The sequence below is a fragment of the Podarcis vaucheri genome (genome assembly GCF_965113315.1).
Source record: "Podarcis vaucheri genome assembly, chromosome: 6".
Lineage (NCBI taxonomy): Eukaryota > Metazoa > Chordata > Lepidosauria > Squamata > Lacertidae > Podarcis > Podarcis vaucheri.
Window position 1 is genome coordinate 95,302,482 of NC_138764.1, and position 19,756 is coordinate 95,322,237.

The window sequence follows — 19,756 nt, forward strand, 5'->3', positions numbered from 1 at the left end:
CAAGTTAAGAGATGAAAGGATTGGTATCACTGAGATGATGTACTTTTCTCTCTCTCTCCCGTCCCCACTGTCACCACCTTAATGCAATGGCAATATTTCTATTGATCCGGTGGTCAGGAGAATGATAACAAAGCTGTGTTTATTTCTGTGTGTTCTTTGAGAGCAAATTGAATTAGATTAAATTGACTCCTCTTAATCTTCCCCAGAGTATTTGCCACCCAGCTTCTTCAATGTAACTAGGCCATATGTGTTATTTGTTGCATGTACAAGAGAGAGCAGGGCAACACCATAGTCTCTGGTCCTAATTATGTGCCACCACTAGCTTTGACAGCCTAACATCCTCATGTTTACCACAGAAACTTGCAAAGGTGTACCTATTCATGAGCAGATGATTGTGCCTCAGTGCTCGATGTGGTTGAGACCCAGTGGGGTGAGGTATCCCAATTGTTTAGAGCCTCTGTAGTGACAGGTCTGGAAGAAAATTAGTGTGTTTGAGGAAACAGGAGGGAAGCATCAGCATGCTTGAGAGGGTGTCTCAGTCCAATGATAACCAAGCATGCTCAGTGTTCGCCATGAGTCATGGCCTGTTAAGCATTGGCTAGAACAGAAGAACAGAACATTGTGGTGGCGATGTCAGTGAACGGAATGACCTGGTTGATCCCCTTGGAACTTAAGAAGGGAAGCTGGTCTGGTCTAGCTAGAAAAGGAGCATGTCCTAAGTTATAAATCCAGAAACATACAGCAGCTTAGCAGAAACCCTTCAGAGCCACAAGTCCTCTGAGTTTTGTAGAAGTGATGTGGTGAGTCTCTTTATTACGTTGCAAGGAAGGTCTTTTTATATATAATAATAATAATTTATTATTTATACCCCGCCCATCTGGCTGGGTTTCCCCAGACACTCTGGGCTGCTTCCAGCAAAACACTTAAATACAATAACCTATTAAACATTAAAAGCTTCCCTAAACAGGGCTGCCTTTAGATGTCTTCTAAAAGTTTGGTAGTTATTTTTCTCTTTGACATCTGATGGGAGGGCGTTCCACAGGGTGGGTGCCACCACCGAGAAGGCCCTCTGCCTGGTTCCCTGTAACTTGGCTTCTCGCACTGAGGGAACCGCCAGAAGGCCCTCGGCGCTGGACCTCAGTGTCCGGGCAGAACAATGGAGGTGGAGACGCTCCTTCAGGTATACTGGACTGAGGCTGTTTAGGGCTTTAAAGGTCAGCACCAACACCAATATTATATAATATTTTTTTATTAGTTTTCAATTACAGTCCAATAATAGCCTCATTATAAAGGAAGGTCTGGCACTCTTCTCATCACAAGGTACTTGTGAGGCTTAATTGTATATTATTACTCACCATCCAAAGTTTTTATAGGCACCTCCTTCCTTCCAGGTGCCCAAGACTGTGTAGTTTCTTGACTGACAGTTCCCCATTTTAGCAACCCCACCTTAAGTCCACATCTTCTCTTGGATTTCTTCTTTGCCTCTGAGGTTGTCCTAAGGTTCACTCTCAACCCCCATCATTTGCTGCTGCTGCTGCTGTATTTGCTGCTATCATACTTCAGGTGAAGTTGCAGGCAGGGTTTCCCCAGCCACTCTGGGCGGCTCATAGCTGGGATTATATTCTTTGAGATTGTTTTTGTACCAAAGGGTACAAAAGGACCCCTTCCCTGTTTGAAGGACTTTGCATCTCAAGGGTAGATCAATATCTTCTTGGAATGTATACATGAACTTCAGCACATTTCAGCGGTAAGAGAGAAACCCCTTTAACTGGTTTGTCTGGGAGTAGGAATGTTGAAGAACTCTGACAAACATGGAATTGAGAACAGAAATTGCCAATGCTCGCTTATTCATCCCATGTCCTTAACAGAAATCAATCTAGTTGATGGTGAGGGTCTTGTAACAGATGGGTCTAATAAGATCCACCAAACCCCTTGATTTGGCCTGTGAGGTCACTTATAATGTGCCTAACATCAAACATGGAAAAGTTCAAGCCATGGCTGCCAAAGGAGAGCCAGGTGTGTTAAGTTCAATATGTCTGCTTTTTTCTGTTGACCTCACCTTGGCAGAGATTACATCCAACTGGGAGTGATAGACAGGAGAAGAAGAAGAAGAAGAGTTTGGATTTGATATCCCGCCTTTCACTCCCCTTCAGGAGTCTCAAAGCGGCTAACATTCTCCTTTCCCTTCCTCCCCCACAACAAACACTCTGTGAGGTGAGTGGGGCTGAGAGACTTCACAGAAGTGTGACTGGCCCAAGGTCACCCAGCAGCTGCATGTGGAGGAGCGGAGACACGAACCCGGTTTCCCAGATTACGTGACTACCGCTCTTAACCACTACACCACACTGGCTTTCTCCTTTGAGAAAGGAAATAGCACTGGATATCTGAAAGTAATGACTTCAGTGATGACTGCAAAGTTAAAATTGGAAGCACTCTGAAGCTTGAGTGCCTTCTCACTTCTTCCTTTACAACCATGGCTTGAAATTTCCCGTTGTGGATGTGAGGTGATTGACAGGTGAGGACATTCCACCCAGGGGTGTAGGAACGCCCCAGGTACCATCATGGAGGGGGTTGAAAAATTATCAAGGAACAATTACCACCCTACTAGGGCGGTTCATAAAAAACTTCTTTTTTTAAAAAAATGCCTGCTCCAAAGGTCTTATCTTACTACACTAGGGATTATATAGCTATATATGAAATTTCATGCATATCGGTTAATAACTTGACCCTCCTCCACAAATATAGCTGTTTACTTGGCTGTTCTCCTATGTCATGAAGGCTGAAATTTCAATTCAGTGGATAAGGGTCAAGATATTAACTGATATGCATTAAATTTCAGATATAGCTATATAATCCCTAGTTTAGTAAAATAAGACCTTTGGAGCAGGCATTTTCTAAAAAAAAATAAAAGGTTTTTATGAACTGCCCTACTGCCCTACCCTCCGCTGGGCTTCCCGGGTCCTGGAAAGTCGTCCTATGTGAAGAAAATAAGACTAGGCCGAGTAGATTAGATAATACAGAGCATGGTGAAATCACAATAAATAAAACCTCTCCTTCAGTAGTTTCAAGCACTACTACAGGTTCCACATAATACCTGTACTGCATTGTTTACTGTGACAGCACCTGCAGTTTGGAACTCCCCGCCTATTGCAACAAAGCACGTCCCTTTGCTAGACTCTTTTCGGGCACCTGCTAAAAGCATTCTTCTTTAGGCAAGCATACCTAGATCCTTAGGAATGTGAAGTAATTTTAGTCTTCATATTTTAGCTTTTGTATGTTTTAAAGTAGGATTGTTAATTTTTCTTGATTTTACTGCTGTGGTTTGTTTGTTTTTTGTTTGTTTTTGGTTTTTTTGGTAAACCACTTTGCAGGTTTTTTAAAATAATTTTTATTAAATAAATAAACAATAAATATAAATAAAATAACACAAGCCAAAACACCATCCATCCTGTAGATTTAAGTATCTGTCCATAGTTGCCTGCTTGCTATCAGAGGCCCAGAATCAACATTCCTTTGTAAGAAACTATGAAATAACGTAAAACCATTTTTGCAGGCTAAAAATCAATGGGGGGGAGGTGACAAGTAATTTTTTTTCACCGGATAGCACCTAACCTTCCTATGCCTCTGATTCTACCCACTAATCAATATGGCTGGGCACTTTGGGATTCAGTCCTTGGGTTGAAAATGGTTTCCTACCCCTAGGGGTGTAGATAAACACACGCACCACCCTCAGCACCCTCACCATGATGGTGTGAAAATTGGAGGACAGATTTTGGCACGACACTAACATGAAATAGGACCACAGATTTTCTAGTTTCCCTCTTTCCTCTCAGCTCCGGTCGCCTTTTGTGCTGCGTCTCTCAGATTCTAAGCCTTTCCTTTCTCTACAAAGAAGTATAAACTTCCTAGAAAGCCTTGGCAGAAAAGTGGCCGATAAATGGTGCAAGAAAACAAACCAAGTGCTGGGAATAGTTCCTAAGCAGGTGCATATTCCAAAAAGCACAAGCTACGGCTGTGCAGAATCGGTGTTTGAAAATGATGCCGACTTCAGCTGGAAATATTAAAACACTCTTTCATGGATGTCTGCAACCGTACATCAGGCTTTCAATCTTCCCCAAAGGGTCTTGGGGCGGGGGAAACCTCCAGTAACAAGCCTCGTAATTCCGCTCTGCTTATCTTCAGCCGTCTCGCCTTTATTTATTGAGGGACCTTCAGCACCTTTGTCTTTCTTCTTTTGCTTTTTTGCTTAACCTTTCCTTCTTCATCCTCCTGCTGCCTCCCATAAGAAAAAAATTGCATCAGTATTTCATCTCTTCATCCACACTTAAGTGCCTTTGATCTGTTGCTGTGCAAGGGTTATTTATTTGCCACTACCTCCGGGGGTTGGTTGGGAAGTCACCCAGGAATAGAACAATAGAGATTTCACCCTTTCATGAGTGTTTTGCTGCGCGCAACCATTTATTTCCCCCTGATTGTCTTTGCATTTCATTTTGAAACGGTCTCGACTGAACTTTACCATTTCTGCATATTTGGCATTCCTCTTTTCCCGCAAAGATGAAACGGCTCCCCCCAAATCTGTATTGTTTTATTATTCATCTCCCTTTGTGCTGGAGTAGCAGAAACATGATTGCCTTTTGTCAGGCGGGCTTCAAAATCTCTTTAATTTTTATTTCCTTCAATGAGAGACCTCTGTTTGTAGCGTTAATGTTTTCCCAATTACTTTTTATCATTGCTGAGAAGCAGCCCTTTATTCTAGTGTATAGTCTCCAGCACTGGAGGCTACATAAATATTTGTGTCTTTATTTGTTAAATGTATATCCTGCCTATCCTCCGCTGAAGGTGCCCAGGGTGGCTAGCCACATAAAAGGGGTGGAGAACCTCAGGTCTGAAGGTCAAATGTGGTCCTCCAGGTCTCTTCCCTACTCCATTCTCATGCCTTCTCCAAAGGCCATACCCTCACCTGCCTGCTTCACACCCTCCTTGAATGTTTCTGCATGACTGGAATGTGTGCATCAACTCTGGTCAAGACTTTTGTTTGCCTGAATTAAGGGGCAGCTGTGAGTGTGCATTGCTGCTTTTGTTGTTGGCACCTGTCTGTCTTGAGAGACAATGGAGTTGTCACCTCTGGGGGTGAAGTCAAACTTCTGTGTTAGCAGCACTGAAGAGACTTCCCCTGGGCAGTGTGTATGGAGGTTCTGGGCTGCCCAGACAACAAGATCCCTATTTTGTGGTCCAAAAATAGAGTAATATGTTTGGCACCAGCTTGGCTGCAGGAGTTGCCAGAAGGAGGTGTACAAGACGTCATCCAACCACCTTAGGGACTCCATATTTTTTTTACTTGTTGCATGAACACCCCCCCCATCATTCAGTTTGTACAAACACAACACACACAAACACAAACACACACACACACACACACACACACCACATATATGACGTTTCTGTTATAAATTCATAGTAAATCAACCATACATCGGATTTACACCGGTTCACTTTTATTTTACTCCATAAAGGAAGGACTGTCAAAGAAGGGTGGTTTGATACAGGACGGCCATAATCCCTTAACCATACCAGCACATACACAGGAGCCCTGCCCAGTTGGCATGACAACCTTGATAGTCCCAGACAGAAGACCATCCAGGTCACAAAGGACTTGCATATGGGAGTGGATTCAACATGGACTGGAACAAAGGCCAATGATCAGATCTTCCCTCTGGGGGCAGGAAAGTGCCAACTCCCTTTTGTCCTCTGGAAATGATTAATGGGGAGGGGGAGAGGAGGAACCAGCCAGGTGACAAGATAGTCAGGTTACCTCCACAACTCCACCCTCAACCCCTCCTTTTTTGTGATGTAGCTGTGATGTAGTCTTAGGGGTGTAGTTTGGGGGATTAGTAACTAATAAAAGTTGGGGTCTTATTTTGTTCTGGACTTCCATTTTGCTTCATCTTGTTGCGGGTGGGAGTCCTGTTGTGACAGTATCCAATAAAGGCCAAGCCTACAGGCTGCTGTTTTGCTCCAAGTTATCCTGGTTGGCGTCTTTGTTTTTGTCCAAGGGAGCCCTCAGATTTTTCCGTTAACATACTCCTTAGCCTTTTCTTTTCCTGAAGTTATCCCTCAAGGTGGCAGACGTTTAGGATCACAGTAGATGACACAGTAGATGGCCTCTCCTTGGTCTTCCTACCATTAAACCCCAAGAAGAAGGAGAAGTAAACTATCCGTTGGAACTTATTGAAGAAGGTACTCCTGCAGATACTTGGGCTTTGTATATTACTGCCAGTACCTTGAACTGGAAGGACACCAGCAGCCACTGCACTATTATTACTATTACTAGAAGTATTTTTTACTCCCCCCCCCCACTCTATGGTCCCAGTACTCTCAGTATGTGCTCTTCTCTGATTGCTTTATGGTCCAGTTCAATGATCTGGCCTAGTTTCAGCATCATTTCCCCCTGAACTAAGGAGACCCATTTGACATCAACACAACACCAAGCCTTTGGTGTCATTGTCTCACTCATGTGAAACGCTCTATCACAGAGATCAGCAGGCACCGTTTGTCTCTCTCCTGACTCAAATTCCCCTCCCTTCCTTCCCAAATTCACAAAATCTCCTCAACATTTTCACTGCTTGCAAATCCGGCAGCAAAATACAATGTGCAAAGAAAGATTATTATTTTTTTTGCAACAGCCTTGGCTTTTTTTTTTTTTACAATAAAAATTGCTGTTTTCATTAAGTGTTATATTTGAACATTTTAATTATTACTTTGAATTCTCTATCTCAGGTACATTTTGCCAAGCAAAAAGAAATGAATTCTTTAATAGGAGCCCATGAACGTCCTAAATAAATGCATTATCGACCACCACACAGTACAAAGATCTATGATAACATTTAAGTCCTGAAGAATTATGGGATGAATAATATGTATATCCCTCCCTCGGCTTCAGTTATCAAGTGATTAGCTGAGAAAATTTTCTGTGAGAGATTTGCCACGTGAACAAGATCCCCCAAATTACTTAAACTAATAAGTATATTATTGCGAGACTCTCTATATTATTTAAACATTTCTGGTTACTGCTAGCATGATTTATACATTCAATACGGAAAGTCTCGGATGCTTTGCCTGCTATATTATTAGTCTCTCTTGATAAAACCTCTTTGCTTTCCTTCCATCTCGAGGGAACCTAATTTAAATATGAATACACACACGCACATAGAGAAAAAATAACAGTTGTTGAAACTGAAATTAATAATGCCCCTTTTTTAAGAAAGGAAAAGATAAAACAAAATTGAACAGTTCTCCCCCCCTCTTTTCTTTCTATCTTCAAAATAGCCTGGACAAAAATATGAACAAAATGTTAGTTGTTCCTATTTTAGAAACAAGAAAAGGGTAAAATGTGCCTGTTTGGCATTGCGTTTGCCTTATGGGTAATAGATTTAGGATGCAATAAGATTTTGGGTGCAATGCAAGCAACTGCAGGTTAGCAGACTCAAGTCTCATTGGTTTCCATAGGAGTGGAATATAGTTACTTCTCTCCCATGAAAATTAATCAGATCTGGGGTGTGCATTAAAGGTCACAATCCTAAAGTTGGCAAAAAGCCCTCTGAGAAGCCATTGGGTCTGTGGGAAGAATTGAGATCCATTTGTGCCCTACCATACTCCTTATTGTAGATGTTGGTCAGTTACCAACATCTGGCTTAGGGCCCTCGTATTTACAGGACCGCCTCTCCTGGTATGCCCCGCAGAGGACCTTAAGGTCCATGAATAATCATAGTTTAGAGGTCCCGGGCACTAAGGAAGTTAGATTGTCCTCCACCAGGGCCAGGGCCTTCTCAGTGATGGCTCTGACCTGGTGGAATGCTCTGTCCCATGAGACCAGGGCCCTGCAGGATTTAACTTCCTTCCACAGGGCCTTTAAGACAGAGCTATTCTGCCTGGCTTTCAGTGTGAACTTAGCCTGATCTTTTATTCCCCTTGCTTCCCTCCCCCTCCCCTTTTTATGAAGATTGCCCGCTCTGGGATCCCACAGCTAATTATCCCCTGGTCTCCTTGTTGGCCCAAATAGGACTAATTTAGCCAGCTAGCCCTGGTGATCATCTAATGTTTATTGGCTGGATTTTCCCCCTAAATTGATTTTTGAATTCTGAATTTATTGTTATTCACATTTTATACTGTATTTTATGCTGTTTTTTGTTGCATCAATTAAGTGTTTTAAATTTGTTGTTAGCCACCCTGAGCCCGGTTTTCTGAACTGGGAAGAGCGGGGTATAAATAAAAATCTATTATTATCAATTATTTAGTCAGTCTATTGATTGATTGATTGATATACCACTGAGGTTTCTAAGCAGAGGTTGAATGGCCATCTGTAATGGGTGGTTTAGTTGAGTTTCCTGCATTGCAGGGGGTCAGACTAGATAGCCCTTGAGTCCCTTCCAACTCTATGATTCTATGAGATGCTGAAATGGCTTCAAAGCAGTTTAGAGCTAGCTGTAAATTTGATCCATGATTATAATATGCAATGGCGTTAAAGAACCCATAATGGAAATAAACAATAAAGCAAACAATTGAAAGTGATTTGAATTGCCACATCCATACTCAACATCAGTTGACATCTGCACAACATGCCCCTTCTTGGTGATGTTGCCTTCATCGTCCATTGGAAGCTTCCAGCTCAGGTATGATAGACTGATAACCTTCCCCATTCAAGCTGTTCCCCTCTCTAGTTCTGCCCATATATCCTTATATTCAAGAGGTACAGAATTTATTAGGTGGAGGCGTGATAAATGAAAATTAGCAATCAGTATTAATGAGCCTACTGTATATGCAAATTCAAAAAAATGACAGCATATCCTGTGGTATAATTATCTAACACCCTTTGCACCATCCTAGATAAGGAAATATCAGTAATGCATGTCTAGCTTATGTCTCTAGAGAGAAAAGTAAAATGTATTTATCCTCAGACTGACTGAATAGGCATGTATTGAAAACTAACAAAGGGATTTTGTTGATTTTTTTTTTCATTCAGTGGGTTTTTTGTTTGTTTGAAGAGAAATAACCAAAAAATTGAATTACGTTGGCTATCGTGGTACGATAGCTGTTATGGTTTCTCACAAATACAAAGGATTAAATGACTATCACCATTAAATGTATAAAATGAACTGAAATACATGTGCCAGAATTGTTTCACAACTTTTTCTCACTTATAAAATATTTTCATTGGGTTATAATTGAACAGTTAAATTGCTGTGATATAATTTATAGCCGTTAGCTGATGTGGTTAGACTTCCTGCTTGCTGTTGTTTTTAAAATTCACTATGGGTTCTGTTTAAGATAGATGTTAGATAGATAGATGATAGATAGATAGATGGTAGATAGATAATAGATGACAGAGAGATGAGAGAGAGAGAGAGAGAGAGAGAGAGAGAGAGAGGTCACCACAATCTTCACCTAGCAGTTCCAGGGGTTCCAAATACAGTGGTAACTTGAGTTACTAACCTCCACTAACCCAGAAATAGTGCTTCAGGTTAAGAACTTTGCTTCAGGGTGAGAACAGAAATCGTGCTCCGGCGGTGCAGCCAGTGGCGTAGCGTGGGGGGTGCAGGGGGGCCCGGCTGCACCGGGCGCAACATCTGGAGGTTAGGGTTAGGAGGCACAAATCCACGGGTTAGGGGGCACAAATTACTTGCCTTGCCCCGGGTGCTGACAATCCACGCTACGCCACTGGGTGCAGCAGCAGCAGGAGGCCCCATTAGCTAAAGTGGTGCTTCAGGTTAAGAACAGTTTCAGGTTAAGTACAGACCTCCGGAATGAATTAAGTACTTAACCCGAGGTACCACTGTACTTACCTAGGGTTCATGTTTTCTTCAGAAATTAGGCATAGCAGAGACTGTGGTGTCTTTATGATATATGGTTTTATTTGCAAATATCTACAACCTGTAACTCCTCTGCTACAATTGTTGCTACTAGCCATCTCTGACTTCTCACATTTCCTCTCCTGCTGTGAGAGCTGCAGCTCAGATTTCTGGCAATGAGCCATCAGGTAGTTAAGGTGCATAGAATCATAGAGTTGGAAGGGATCCCAAAGGCCATCCAATCCAACCCCTGGCAATGCAGGAATCTCAACAAGAGGTCCCCCATCCAATTCAAAACCATACCCGACCCTGCTTAGCTTTGCAAATGTGCCGGCAGTTTTATTGCTGAACCACTTGGCAGGGCTTAACTCACTCTTCTGCTCTCACCCAGAGTGGAAGAACTGAATTTAAGATTGGGAAAAGGAATTTAAGATTGGGAAAAGGAGAAACTGGGAGAAATTGAAGCTCACAGATTCACCCCTTCTTTTATTCAATATAAGGCAGCCTTGTGCACTTTGGCAAATCTGTAGGCATATATTTCAATTACTGTGCCACAATCCCCCCCCCAAAAAAACTCCTATCCAGCAGGATCTAACCAATTCAGCCAACCTAACTATCATGGGTCTCTCTGTGCAGGTTCTTCTGATGATTCCTCACTCCCACCCCTGAATAAAACTCGGTAGGACCTTTCGTGCATTGACAGTTTCCCTCGTCTTTCAGTTACTCAGACTGTTGCCTTTGATATGTCGGAAGCCATTTCATGTGAGAGTTCTCTCCTTCCTAGGCTTGAATTTGATTCTCTGAAGGATTACTGTAGCTGTCTTTGAAGTGAGGTCATCATCACAACGGAATCCTCACCATCGATGGTGACAACCACCTAGTTGGCTTGTGCGCTAAGCTTTCACTTCCTCTTTCTTTCTTTCTTTCTTTCTTTCTTTCTTTCTTTCTTTCTTTCTTTCTTTCCAGACCCAGACGTTTTTAGTTCCAGCCTTCAAAGAAAAGTAGGAAGAGAGGCAAAAAAGCCTCTTGCACTGTCGTTTCCTTGCACCTGTAGTTAAACTTTTCCAGCTGACATGTCACCCTGCAAGATGTCTTTTCAGATTTGATTGAAAAGAGGAGTCAGACATCCTACTGTCGATTAAACCTGAGCCAGTCTTTAGGGGCTTAGGGAGCATATGAAAGAGGCAGGGAGCCTTCCTGTCTGAGCTGTGCTCCCAAATCATTCCCGTTAACTCTTTTGTGAGGCTGAGATCCCTTTTCCTGCTCTGAAGCCCTTGTGCTGTTAAAATGTTGTTCCAGATAGGCTCCATTAGGGGCTGACAGGGGCACACATCAATCAGATGCTTGCAAACAAATCCGTCAGATGTCAGCCATATCCAAAGTGTCTTTTGTCTGCCCCACACTTGCCTCTAGGAGTTTGCAAAATATTCTCCCAGAATTGGCTACAAGGTGATTATAATTTTTTTCCAGAAACCCGTTTTTTTGCTCCAGTGCAATGTTTCCCTGTTTCCTGTTTCTCCAGATCTAGCGAAACTTGTGTGTGTGTTTCCTTCTGATAGACACATTTTGCATTCTGTTTTGCCTAACGTATGCATTTTGGCAAGCCATCTTCCAAGTCAATGCCTTGTTATTTTCAGTAAGATACCCACCATATAAATCCTCTCCCCAATATACACATTTTTGTATCCATCTTTGGCTGGAATGTTGTTGTTGTTTAGTCGTTTAGCCGTGTCCGACTCTTCGTGACCCCATGGACCAGAGCACGCCAGGCACTCCTGTCTTCCACTGCCTCCCACAGTTTGGTCAAATTCATGCTGGTAGCTTCAAGAACACTATCCAACCATCTCTATCCAGTATTGGCTGGAATACTGCATCACAAAATCCAGAGTGCAGCAAATGTCAAAGAGTTGCATGCATGTGTTTCAGACATTCTTTCAAGAAGTGTGTACAGTGGTACCTCAGTTTTTGAACGTCTCCATTGATGAATGTTTCGGTTTACGAACACCATAAACCTGGAAGTAAATGCTTCAGTTTTCGAACACACCTCAGAAGTCAAACATGAAACATGACTTCCATTTTGAGTTTTCCACTTTGAGCAGGCATAGGCAAACTCTGACCCTCCAGATGTTTGGGACTACAATTCCCATCATCCCTGACCACTGGTCCTGTTAGCTAGGGATGATGGGAATTGTAGTCCCAAACATCTGGAGGGCCGGAGTTTGCCTATGCCTGGTTTTGAGGCTTCCGTTCTGAGCTTTCAGTTTTCGAAAGTTTCGGAATTCAAACGGTCTTCCAAAATGGACTACGTTTGAAAACCGAGGTACCACTGTATTTGGCAAGACTGCACCAGTATGTAAAGTGAAATTAATTTACCCTCCATCACATGACCTTTCTTTGCAGCCTTTGAAATGGAAGAACAGAGAAGGTGACAGACAACTACAAGAAGCATCCCTCGCTTGGGCTGAGGAACTAACTTTCCTTGGATGCGAGAAAATGACTGACAGTGGTTCAGTGCATAACAACTTTTGTAGGGCCAGCATCAAACCCAAATGTCCTTTCGATATGTTAGATGAGCCAGGGAATTTGCTATCTGCACTTGCTGTAGATTTTGAGATTATCCTAAAAGCGAGGCAAGCGGGTAACCAGGCCACTCAAGCAAATCTGAAAATTGGTGACATTTTCAGCCTAGAGTTCATCAGACTGCTCTCCATGACCCACAAGAGCTAAATTTTGTTCATTAAACCAGAAGACTCTGCATGTAGTGCTACAAATTCTGAGATGACCGGCTGTAGGAATCCCTGTGCTTATATAATTGCAGGCACTCTGCAAGGAACAATCTATTGCAATTTCACAGGAACAGAGGCTGGGGTTGTGACAGTTCGTTCTGATCCATTGCTGTCCACCCTTGCCTCCCCTGGTTCGTGACAAAGCTGGCAAACTTTTCCACTTGAAGGGAACCCTGCAGTTTTTTAAAAAAAAATGGGAAGAAATGTAAATCTACGTCTGTCCCATTTCATCTTCATCATTATGGATTAGGATAACCAGCCAGCCTCAGGTATTGCTGTGTTCAGACATCCCATGACAAATGTAAATTGTAATGCAACATTTAGATGGAAATTCCTGGGAACCAGAGATGCTTATGATGAACACAACTGGGCCAAAGATTTGTGTGTGTGTGTGTGTGTGTGTGTGTGTGCTGTTTCACTTTCAGTTACTACCTCTGTATTCAATGTGCTTTCAAAATTTTGTCTAGTTTTTGACAAGTCCTGACAAAGGCTCTTTTTTAAGATAGTGGGGTACTGAGCTAGCCTACAAAGCACACACCAGGGTTGTTCCTGAGCAAGGAATCCAGTCCCTGCATCTGCTTGATCAGCCTCTCAGGAAATCTATCTTGGGAGTCAGTAATCTGACAGATCCATCAAGCAGCTGTTATTTCATTTCCAACAGAACCTAGACGCAGCTGGTTAGCAGCACAATCCTATACTTGTCAACTTAGAAGCAAGTTCCATTGAATTCAGTGGAATTTATTCCTAAATTATGGAACAATCCAGACCACCAACCCCTTCATCCAGATTAGGGTGGTGGTGGATTGGGCAAAAGTGACTCATCACCCACGTTTCCCAGAAAACAAGCCAGCCATCACCACCAGCAACCACACCATCTAAGTCACACACCCCTTTCCACTCACTGAACACACAGGTGGGCAGGATGCCTGCTAGTGGAAGTCCACAAAAGCCCCTCAAATGGGACATTCTAGAGATAGAGAAGAGCTGAGAAGGTTCAGAATCTGTTGATTCCTGAGCCAGTCTCACTGCCATTGTTCAATGGCATCTGACCTGATCCAGGTCTGATTGCTGGTTTGATCGCTTCTGGAATTCTGGCAGACATCTGGCTAGCCACACCTAACTAGATGGGACCTCGCTCTGACACTGCGGAGCTATTCTTACATTCTTCTTGTGTTTTGATCCAAGGGAGGATGAAAGACCACGTTAGAAATAATGAGGAGCATATTTGTCTTTAAAAGGTAAAGGGTAAAGGGACCCCTGACCATTAGGTCCAGTTGTGACCGACTCTGGGGTTGCGGCGCTCATCTCACTTTATTGGCAAGGGAGCCGGCGTACAGCTTCCAGGTCATGTGGCCAGCATGACTAAGCTGCTTCCGGCGAATCAGAGCAGCACATGGAAACGCCGTTCACCTACTTATCTACTTCCACTTGATGTGCTTTCGAACTGCTAGATTGGCAGGAGCAGGGACTGAGCAACTGGAGCTCACCCCGTCGCAGGATTTCGAACCGCCGACCTTCTGATCAGCAAGTCCTAGGCTCTGTGGTTTAACCCACAACACCACCCATGTCCCCTATTTGTCTTTACAGGGGGACAATTTATAAAATTGTTATCAAGATTGCAGCAGTCTGGCAGGAGAAGTTTACCCCTTCCTTCCCCAGTCAAAAAACTGAGGAACCTGAAAATCCCAAATTTCATGAGGTTTGGTTTTTCCAATAAATAAATAAATAAATAAATAAATAAATAAATAAACCTCAGGGGGTTGTGGTTGGGGAGAGGTAAAGCTTCTTGCTCCATGTGCCACAATTCTGATGACAATTAGTCAGGAAAGGGGGGGTCTCTGGCTGCAAGCCATTAAAGAAAAGCATGAGAGCTGTGCATTTCATGTTAATCGTGACATACAGTTTTGCCCCCCCCATAGCTCCGGGGAGCAGTGCAGGAATCCAAGCATGACCTCATGCTGATCGGCACATCTGTGGCAGGAGGAAGCCGCAAGCGTACAGTAAATTGAGGACAAGACTGCAAGAGCAACTTCTGGGATTCTAAGGTAATGTTTGCTTTTCTCCACCGGCTGAATTTACGCCAATAAGATTTCCTCTTCCTGCATCTGGAGAACCAAGAAGTGTCTTCAGTGCCGCAAAGCTTCACCTGGTGACATTACGGTTTAATAAATATATAGCTTTCCATTTCCTCTGCCATTGACATAATGTTCTTTGTAGATTTCCTTTGCCTAACTTTTAGTATGCCTGTCAGCACTGAACTGCCCTGTAGCTGCTCCCATAACAAGGGAATTTGTGCCTCCTAATTCCAGTCACATGGCCTCTTGGGCATCGATTCATCACTTAAATTTGTCATAAGTGCATTAAACTGAACATTGAAATTGTTCTTGTCAAATCATCTCCAAGACTTATAGAGCTAGGCTCCACCGCATCCCCAGCATGCAGCTTAGATATCTTTGCTCTGTCAAAATATAGCAGGCATTTTCATCCTTTTAAAAAGTCCTTAAGCCATTAAATTGCATTATCGTTTCTACATTTTGATGTAAGAGCTTATTTGCATTGCATGTAGTTATGGATCTGTCAGGGTGTGTGTGTGTTTTCTTTTCACTTATTAAATTCCCTCCCTTTCACTATTGCCAAGGATTCAGGCAGTAACTCAGCCTTAGCCATTTGCTTGAGGCTAAAACTAAAAAATGTAAACTCGCAGATGGAGATACAAAATGAAGCAAAAGTTGGGAGAAAATGCTCGAGCAAACTGGGTTTTGTAGCCTTCAGACAGGATGCTTCCAAAATTTTCATCATCAAAATTGCTCCATGAAGTTTGGGAGTTCTTAATGACCTATTCACAAGTTTTGACTCATGCATTGTCAGGATCTCACCCAACCCAGGACTTGGAGAGACCTCTTATGAAGAAGCATCAGACCTCTCTCCAACTGAGGACCCAGAAGAACATCTCAGAAGTACCCAAGGCAGCCTAAAGTGGCTTGGATCCTGCGTGTCTCACCTGAGCCCCTGCAATGATCCGTCTAACCACAGGCCTACCTTGATCTCCAATTCTGCCTGATCATCATCTGCTCCTCAAGAGCAAAGGCAACAGTCAGCCCCAATGGAAAACCCACAGTCACAGGAGTGTACCCTTGGCTGTCAGAAGACTCTACTGCTGGAGGTCTCTTTGGGTTGAAGGCTCTACTCAGGAGGAAGGATGCAAGGGTCTACTCAGGAGGACTCTCTCCACAAAAGGGGAGAATACTGTTGTACTTAGTTCAGGCTCACGGGCTTCCGGTCAGAGATAGAAAAGGATGCTGGACTAGATGGCCATTGGTCTGATTCTGAAGGGCTATCCTCACATTCTTAATGATCCAACAGGTGACCAGGAAAAAGAGGAGTTAACAATGAGAATATAAGCCTCTCAGTCTCCTCTAGACTCCGGTTGGGTTGAAAGCTCACTTCCTCAACTCCAGACCTCTTGCTCTGTCTCCAGAACCAACTCCCACAGTAGATGCCACACATGAGCATGCATTTTCCCAAAGTGTGAGTTGGGCAGCACCAAGTAGCCTTATTCCGGACATCACATACTTAGGCATGGCCCTGGCAGCTGTGCAGCTGTGTGAAGTCTCTGTCTCTCTGAACATTCATGCTCTAGGTCCAGGTACCAAGGGATGAGACTAGTTCACACATGCAGTCTTCTTCTTTGGCGATCACTCGTAGCCAAGTAAGATTGTCTTCCATAAACATGGTTTTAACAATGAGTCCGTAAGTGAGTGTGGAGGCCAATTCTGGATCCACACGTCCTTCCACAGTGGGGACAGTTGTTTCTGGGCAGGAGGTGATCACGGTGTGGATTTGCCAAGCATGCCTTCCCCTTAGCACGTTTCTCCCTTGCGTCCTGAGTAAAGGCTGTTCTCTAATTGGGGTGCTCACAGGCCAGTGTTTCCCAATTGTTGGTGTTTATATTACATTTTTTTTTTAGATTTGCCTTGAGAGAGTCTTTAAACCTCTTTTGTTGACCACCAGCATTACGCTTTCTATTTTAAAGTTTGGAATAGAGTTGTTGCTTTGGAAGACGATAATCAGGCATCTGCACAACATGTCCAGTCCAATGAAGTTGATGTTGAAGAATCATTGCTTCAACACTGGTAATCTTTGCTTCTTCCAGTACATTGGTATTAGTTCACCTGTCTTCCCAAGTGATGTGTAAAATTTTTCGGAGACACCGTTGATAGAATCTTTCAAGAAGTTGGAGGTGGTATTTATAAGTGGTCCATGTTTCACAAGCATACAGTAAGGTTGGTAGTACAATAGCTTTGTAAACAAGCATTTTGGTTTGCCTGCAAATGTCCCAGTCCTCAAACACTCTGCACTTCAATCAGGAGAAAGCTGCCCTCGCAGAGCTCAGGCAATACTGAATTTCAGCATCAATGTTGGCCCTTGTGGAGAGATAACTGCCCAGGTAAGATAAGTGATCAACATTTTATAACTTTACACCATTGAGTTGGATTTGTGGCACTGCAGGAGGGTTATTTTGTATTTTTGGTGCAGCACTTTGGTTTTTTGGATGTTGAGCAATAGGCATCAGGGACATAGCTAATCAATGCAGTCCCACTCAGCTGGTAGCAGGAGGCATGATTAGAATTCTGAACAGGGCAATAATTCTATTTCCAAGGTGGAGCTGATACATCAAGAAGCCCCGGTTGTTCTGATTTACTGTATATGTATATGCATATGACCTGCAGGTATAGGGCGGTATATAAATTCAATAAATAAATAAAAAATACGTTTATGAATATGTACATCTAAGCAAACTGAATATTTTAGAACTTAGGTCATGTGAATGAATGAATCGATTTATTTCGGTCACCGACCAGAGTGCAACATATGCAACCACAGATACCATGCAAGCATGTTAAAATTAAGCTCCGTGAGCTAATACACGATAAATAATTCAGATAAAAACAGCTAAAATATGTAAGTTAAAACCTTAACTGCTAATTTAAAACATATTAAGACATCGGTGGTAAGATTCGTTCAAGGCTTGTCTCCTTAATTTTATAGCATCAGCACAGAATTGAGCCCACTTTTAAGGTAATCTCTGGTCATAGGCAGTTTGCACATATTTCATTTCCTTCTGGAGACAGGTGACTTTGAGTTCTCCCCATTTTAATTCAATATGGATTTGAAAAACCCCCTCCCAAAAAATGGGAGAAATGGGAATTTTTTCAGAGCCCAAATGGGAATGGGCTGAAAAATGCCCACCAACGACCTATTTCCTCCCCCAGCTTTGCTCCGGTATGATTCCTGCTTCCTCTGCCTCTGTTCCACAGGCAGTGATAGCAGAAGCATTAAAGAAGTTTTGAAACAAAGGCTTCACCCCTTCTTCTCCCTTATGCACTGACTAGCAACTTGTAGGGCAGAAGATCCCAGTGAATGGTGTCTCAAATTTACACTGCAATCCTGCACCCATTTACCTTGGGAGGAGGCTCAATTGATTTCAGTGCGGTTTCCTCCTACAAAGTCGACCTGTATAGGATTGCATTGTTAGGCTGCGAGGTGGGCAGGGTAACGACTATTCTCAGCTTACATTACTCTATAAAATGCCAAATGCACTGATAGTGTTAGAAGATGATGATGATTATGATGTGTGAGAGAGAACCGTAATGTCTGCAAGAGTGAAATGGCAGTATTGATTTTTAAAAGTTTGTTTCTAAGGGTTTCGTGGCAGAAAGCTCTTGCTGAAAAAGAGTGTGGATGAGATCGAGATTTCAGGCAGAAGAATCCAAACCCCGCTTACCTCGAAGCAAGCTCCATTCAATTCAGTAGGATATCTCTGCCTGTGATAAGACATCACACCACCCAAACACCCTTCATCTAACTTTAGCTGTTATTTCCTCGTCATTACCATCCCTTTCCCCCAAATTACGGTTGTGCAGAGAATGGCATTTTGGCAGATTACATTTTTCAAACACTTCCTTACAGCCAAGAGTAATATGTCAAGGAGCACATACTAAAATCCTCACCTCTGTGCAGTTATGACTCATAAAGAACCCTAATAAAAGCACAAGAAATTTGTCCATTCTGCATAACAGGTCTCAAACGTGCTGAGGAATGGGTCTACTTTTATAATGGACCTGCCTCCAATCCAAGTGTCTACAGTTGTCGGATAACTGATTACAAGCCAACCTTGTTAGCCATGCTTAGAGTTGTTGTTTAGTCATTTAGTCGTGTCCGACTCTTCGTGACCCCATGGACCACACCACAGCACACCAGGCACTCCTGTCTTCCACTGCCTCCCACAGTTTGGTCAAACTCATGTTCGTAGCTTCGAGAACACTATCCAACCATCACATCCTCTGTCGTCCCCTTCTCCTTGTGCTATCAATCTTTCCCAACATCAGGGTCTTTTCCAGGGAGTCTCCTCTTCTCATGAGGTGGCCAAAGTATTGGAGCCTCAGCTTCAGGATCTGTCCTTCCAGTGACACTCAGCACTCAGGGCTGATTTCCTTCAGAATGGATAGGTTTGATCTTCTTGCAGTCCATGGGACTCTCAGGAGTCTCCTCCAGCACCATAATTCAAAAGCCTCAATTCTTCAGCGATCAGCCTTCTTCATGGTCCAGCTCTCACTTCCATACAGCACTACTGGGAAAGCCATAGCTTTAACAATACGGACCTTTGTTGGCAAGGTGATGTCTCTGCTTTTTAAGATGCTGTCTAGGTTTGTCATTGCTTTTCATGCTTAGAGTAGACCCATTGAAATCAATGGAGCTTAAGTTGGTCAGAATGATGCCCCACTGAGTCCAAAAGGCAGAGTCTGTGTCTATCCCTCTGTCTCCACTTTACCTGCTTCCTTTTAATCATTTCAAAGATTCGCAGTGACATTTAACCATTCTTGAAACGAGGACATCTCTAGAACCAAAAGTGTTACGACATCCATTAAATGGTCCCCATTTTCTTCTTAGGAGAATGAGAGAAGAAATGAGGAGGAGAATCTGTGGAAAAAATGCAGAAATAAGGTTAGAATTGACCTTGTTGCTACGAGGACTTCTGCCAGCTTTTGAGGATGGGGGAAAATAAAATAAAATTTATTAACCTTGTTCTCTTGCATCTGCACTGCCTGAAGAAGGCCTCTTGGC

General features: G+C 43.0%; 1 long non-coding RNA gene across 1 annotated transcript; it reads left to right on the forward strand.

The window, feature by feature from the left end:
• Nucleotides 1-701: 701 nt before the first annotated feature.
• On the forward strand, nt 702-19,690 carry LOC309534431. Its single transcript, XR_014220719.1, has 3 exons — nt 702-800; nt 14,551-14,676; nt 19,583-19,690. It is a non-coding gene; the product is annotated as an uncharacterized lncRNA (long non-coding RNA).
• Nucleotides 19,691-19,756: the final 66 nt, after the last annotated feature.